Source organism: Rhinopithecus bieti, unplaced genomic scaffold (assembly GCF_001698545.2).
Source record: "Rhinopithecus bieti isolate Rb0 unplaced genomic scaffold, ASM169854v2 scaffold_32101, whole genome shotgun sequence".
NCBI classification, from domain to species: Eukaryota; Metazoa; Chordata; class Mammalia; order Primates; family Cercopithecidae; genus Rhinopithecus; species Rhinopithecus bieti.
The window spans coordinates 41493-47864 of record NW_016813601.1 but is presented as its reverse complement, the minus strand read 5'-3'; positions in this window follow the sequence as shown (position 1 = coordinate 47864).

The following is a 6372-nucleotide window of genomic DNA, read 5'->3' as shown; positions in this document are numbered from 1 at the left end:
AAAAAAAAAAAAAAAAAGAAAAAAAAGAAAAAAGAATTATCATATATTCTTCACCAAGATATTTCCATCATTAATATTTGGGCACGTTTGCTTCATAATTTGTGCTATTTGTGTATATCATGTATTTATTTTTCTTAATCATTTGAGAGTCAGTTGTAGGAATCATTCCACTTTACTCCTAAGTTCTTAACTGTATATTTCCTATCAGCAAGGATAAAATTCTTAAGTAACCATGGTATAATGTTCAAAATCAGGAAAATTTAACAAAGATATAATATATAATCTATAAGGTACAGTCCATGTTCAAATTTCAATGATTGTCTCAAATAAGTCTTTTTTTTTTTTTTTTTTCTTGAGATGGAGTCTTACTCTGTCACCTAGGCTACAGTGCTATAGTGCAATGTCGGCTCACTACAATCTCCCCCTCCTGGGTTCAAGTGATTGTCCTGCCTCAATCACTTGATTGAGTGCTGGGATACAGGCATGCACCACCATGCCTGGGTAATTTTTTAATTTTTTTCAGTAGAGACGGGGTTTCACCATGTTAGCCAGGATGGTCTCAATATCCTGACCTCATGATCCACCCATCTCGGCCTCCCAAAGTGCCGAGATTACAGGTGGGAGTCACCCTGCCCAGCCTTCAATTAAGACTTTTACAGATAATTCTTTCTCTGATTCAAGATCCAATTCAAAAACTGTTTCTGGGCCGGGCGTGATGGCTCATGCCTATAATCCAAGCACTTTGGGAGGTTGAGGTGGGTGGATCACTTGAGGTCAGGAGTTTGAGACCAGCCTGGCCAACATGGTGAAACCCCATCTCTACAAAAATACAAAAACTATCCGGACGTGGTGGCCCGTGTCTGTAGTCCCAGCTACTCTGGAGCCTGAGGCTGAAGAATTGCTTAAACCCAGGAGGCAGAGGTTTCAGTTAGCTGAGATCACGCCACTGCACACTAGCCTGGGCAATAGAGGGAGACTGTGTCTAAACCAACAAACCAAAACAAAAACCGTTTCTGGCCAAAGTAGAATAACGGGGACTGGTTTACCCTCCTGCCTAAAACAACTGAAGAAACTAGATAAAATATATGAAACAATGGTTTCAAGTCACTGGATATCAGGCAATGAGCACAGTGACCCATGAAACATGAAATAAGTAAGCTCTACATTTGCCACAGCTTACTGCCTTAAAAGAGTTTCTAGGCTGTGGCACAAGGAGGGGGGTCCCAGGTTGAGTATCGTAGACTCCTTAAATTGAGGAGACACAGCTGAGAGTCCAGAGAGACCAAGGCAGCTAGAGTTTGCAGGACAAATTACCAAGGAAGAGAGCTGCACAGAGACACAGCTCTGGTGATCTTCAGAAGGTCCCCTTGATAACTCAGCAGAGTGCTGTCTGGAACATGCGTATGAGGAAACCACCTGAGGCTGTGGAATCATCCAAAAAGACTGAAAGAGAATAGATCCCAGTGATGCTGGGAAGAGTGCCTGCTGTCACCAGCTAGGGTGAAAAAATCATGATTCATGAGTACTGGGTAGAGAACTCAGAATGGTCTCATCTCAGCAACAAAGAATAATTAGCCCTAGAATAAACACTACAAATGTTAAAAGCAAGACCCAACCTGATCAATTAACTGCCACCCCAGAAGCAGACCTCAAGAATATTTAGGAGAAAACAAAAACTTTTATGGCGGCTAGAAAGCATCATAAAAATCATAAGTATCTGTAAGTCTCATTCAAAGATTAGCAGACCTTGGCAAGTAGCGGTGGCTCATGCCTGTAATCCCAGCACTTTGGGAGGCCGAGCCAGGCAGATCACCTGCAGTCGAGGAGTCGAGACCAGCCTGGCCAGGCATGGTGAAACCCTGTCTCTACTAAAAATACAAAAATTAGGCTGGGCGATGGTGGTGGGCACCTGTAGTCCCAGGGCTGGTCTGGAGCTGAGGCAGGCGAAATTGCATGAACCAAGGGAGATGGAGGTTGCAGTGAGTTGAGGATCATTTGCCATTGCACTGCCAGCCTGGGGGGAACAGAGGGAGACTACATCTCAAAAAAAAAAAAAAAAAAAGAAAAAAAAAAAAAAAAAAAAGGTTTGCAAAGAAACAGGAAAATAACTCACTATGAGGAGAAAAATCAACTATGCAAAACTGACCCAGAACTGATACACATGTCAGACTTAGCAGATAAGGACATTAAACAAGTTTCCATAACTATGTTCTGGATGTTCAGAGACAAGCAGAGACATGGAATATATTTTTTCTTTTGTTTTTGAGACAGAGTCTTGCTCTGTCGCCCAGGCTGTAGTGCAGTGGCACAATCTCGGCTCACTGCAACCTCTGCCTCCTGGGTTCAAGTGATTCTCCTGCCTCAGCCTCCCAAGCACCTGGGATTATAGGCACATGCCACCATGCCCCACTAATTTTTGTATTTTTAGTAGAGGCGGGGTTTCACCTTGTTGGCCAGGCTGGTCTTGAACTCCTGACCTAGTGATCTGCCCGCCTTGGCCTCCCAGGCATGAGCCACTGTGCCTGGCCAATGTAACCACTCTTATTCCTGATATTAGTCATTTGTTTGTTCCCTTGTTTCCTAATCACTCTGGCTGGAGGCTTGTCAATTTTATTTCTCTTCTCAAAGGACCAGCTTTTCAGTTCATTTATTTTCTCTATTTTTTTTTCTATTTCATTGATTTCCACTCCGATGCTTTTTATTTCCTTTCTCCTGCTTACTTTTAGCTATTTTTGCTCTTAAGTGTTTCTGGTTTTTTTAAGGTGGGAAGCTGATGTCATTCATTAGAGACTTCTTTTTTGAATGTTTAGTGCTATAAATTATCTTCCAAGTTCAGTTTAATGGCATCCCACAAATTGTGATGTGTTTTATTTTCATTCAGTTCAAATTACCTTCTAATTTCCCACCTTTAATTTTCAATTTGACCCATGGGTCAAATTAAGCCTCTTGCTTAATTTTAATATATGTAGAATCTGTCCTTTTTTTTTTTTTTTTTTTTTTTTTCTTTGAGGAAGAATCTGGCTCTGTTGCCCAGGCTGGAGTGCAATGGCATGATGATCTTGGCTCATTGCAACCTCCATCTCCTGGGTTCAAGCAATTCTCCTTCCTCACCCTCCTGAGTAGCTGGGATTACAGGTGCGAGCCACCACCCCTGGCTACTTTTTGTATTTTTAGTAGAGATGGGGTTTCACCATGTTTGCATGCAAAATTATCCTTTGGAGTGGCTATTGCATTTGTAGGCTCTGTGTTACTTTTCACAGTACTCTACAGCTGGTGCTTAACCCAGATGGGCCAGTCACAGGACCTCACCCTCCTAGTGTCACATTGAAGATTTCATTGATGAGTATTTGATTAAGTTGAACCACTGATAGCTTATCCTAAGATTTTCATAAATGGAGGTGTTTATGTTCCAATTACTTGGTGACTGGAATGCATTTTCAGTAAGAGAAAAAAATGTGTGGCAATGTAGGAAAGCAAAGAGAAGCATGATGGTGAACAGGCTCAAGCAGTGTTTGAGCTGCTGATTCTACAGCTCAAAGACCCACACCATACCTCTGCTGTGGCTTCTCCATGAAGCCAATAAATGCCAATTATCTGACTGGGCATGTGTGGCTCATACCTCTAATCCCAGTGCTTTGGGAGGATTACTTGAAGCCAGGAGTTGGAAACCAACCTGGGCAACATAATGAGACCCCATCTCAGAAAAAAATAAAAGAAAATTAGGTGTGTGGGGTGATGTGCATCTGTCATCCCAGCTGTTTGTGAGATTGAGGTGGTAGGTTGTTTGAGTGCACGCGTTCAAGGTTACAGTGAGCTGTGATGTTACCACTGCACTCCAGCCTGGGTGACAGAGCAGGACCCTGTCTCTAAATACTTAATGCATACATACATATCACTATTTTCTATGTATCATCATCTGTTTTGAGTTCTGCTGCAATCAATTATTCATTGATACTGTGCTAAACATATTTTAATCACTATGACTTATTTTATTTCATTTTTGAGACACAGTTTGCTCTTGTTGTCCAGGCTGGAGTGCAATGGCGCGATCTCAGCTCACTGCAACCTCTGCCTCCCGGGTTCAAGCGATTCTCCTGCCTCAGCCTCCCGAGTAGCTGGGATTTTAGGCATACGCCACCACACCCGGCTAATTTTGTATTTTTAGTAGAGATGGGGGGTTCACCATGTTGGGCAGGCTGGTCTCAAACTCTTGACCTCAGGTGATCCACCTGCCTTGGCCACCCAAAGTGCTGGGATTACAGGTGTGAGCCACTGCAACCAGCCAACTTTTAATATTTTTTAATATATTGTAGAATATATTAGAATTCTTAGAATCTATTTGACACCCACCTCTACACGTTCAGGGATGGAATTTTTAAGATTTGGATTCAATTTTTGTTCTACTGGATAGAACAAGCTTGCTAGAGCCATTCCATGAAGACCAGGAGACAGAGCCAGTGCCTAGGGGCTTGAGCTGCAATTGCCCTTCCCATTTCCTCTCTCCCACTGTTCACGCCCCACCCCAAACTGTCTTCTGAAGAGGGCTCTCTGGGCCATGGTCATGAGTGCCATCTTTCCCTGCCTGGGTCTCCTTCCTCCTCCTTACCAAGGCGCTGTCTTTTTTTTTTTTTTTTTTTTTTGAGACAAGTGTCTCGCTCTGTCACTCAAGCAGGAGTGCAGTGATGCAATCTTGGCTCACTTCTGCCTTTGCCTCTGGGCCTCAAGCGATCCACCCACCTCAGCCTCCTGAGTAGCTGAGACTACAGGCATGTACCATCATGCCTAATATTTTTTTTTTTTTTTTTTTTGAGATAGGGTCTCACTCTGTCACCCAGGCTGGAGTGCACTGATGTGATCTCAGCTCACTGCAAGCTTCCCCTCCTAGGTTCAAGTGATTCTCCCAGCTCAGCCTCCCGAGTAGCTACAGGCATGTGCCATCATTATGCCTGGCTAATTTTTGTATTATTTAATAGAGACAGGGTTTTACCATGTTGACAAGTCTGGTCTTGAACTCCTGACCTCAAGTGATCCTCCTGCCTCAGCCTCCCAGAGTGCTGGGATTACAGGCATGAGCCACCGTGCCTGACCAGCTTTTTGTTTTTCTTTTAAATATTAAGTGGAGACTGGGTCTCACTATGTTGCCCAGGCTGGTCTTGAAGTCCTGGGCTCAAGTGATCTTCCTTCCTCAGCCTCCCAAAGCACTGGGATTACAGGCATGAGCCACTGTACCTAGCCAAGTCTCTGTCTTTCATTCAGCAAACGGAAGTCTCATTTAGACTCCAGGAGGAGGAAAACTTTCTGTCTACTCTCCCAAATTTGTCTAACTCACCCTATTTGTTGTTGTTGTTGTTGTCCTGTTTTTTGTTTCAGGATTTTAGCAGTCTGAGGCCATGGTTTTAGTTTCTGTCTCTAGTGATAAGTGGAAAAGAAGGATGAGGAATGGGCTTTGCTGGCCCATCCAGAAACAGAAACTAAGAACCCATGACTGTATTCTCTCCCTTGGACACCCATGCTAAAGCATCTTCAGTGTGCTTTGGCAGGGTGGCAGGGTGGCAGGGTGGCTGCAGCTGCCGTAACAAAGCATTGCAGCTTGGGCAGCAAAGACAATGAAAATCTACGGTCTTACTGTGTGGAGGCTGGAAGGTCAAGATCATGGAGCAGGCTGACTTTTCCTGAGGCCTCTCCTTGGTTTGTAGATAGCCATCTTTTCCCCGTGTCTGTCTCATGGTCATCCCAGTGTGTGTGTCTGTGTTCTAATCTCTTCTTTTTATAAAGACACCAGTAATATTGGATTATGCTCCCCTTTTAACTTAATTACATCTTCCAAGATCTTGTCTCAAAATGTCAGATTCTGAGGTACAGGGCATTAGAACTTCAACATGGGAATTTTGAAGGGGACGCAGTTCAGCCCATCACAGAGGGAGGGGATCTGTGCACAGAGGTTATCACACTGCTGCATGTGGGAAACTTTGGCTTGATGATTTGATCCTTGCCAAACCCCTCTTGCTTTCCTGATTCACTGGCTGACTGAATTCTAACCAACCACCTGCCCAGCTCTCACCAACAAAGCCTTAAAATCTAGACCACATACAGACTTCCCTGAGCACCTGCATAACTAAGTGGCTAAATGACTACTGTCGACCCTTTCTCTGGCCTTAGGATCAGAATGGCCAGCAGGAGGCCATATGCACCTAACCCAGGTGGAATGGAATGGCCTGGGGTGACCAACTGGCTCTCTTTATCAAGCTCAGGCTCCTTAAGTCCCTGCTTTGAAGAACAGTGACAGATTCCATATGCAGATAAGCAGAAAACTGACATTTTTGTCTCCAGCAGTTGTTGAGCTGGTGCCTGCTAAGGAGATGCAGAAAGTTA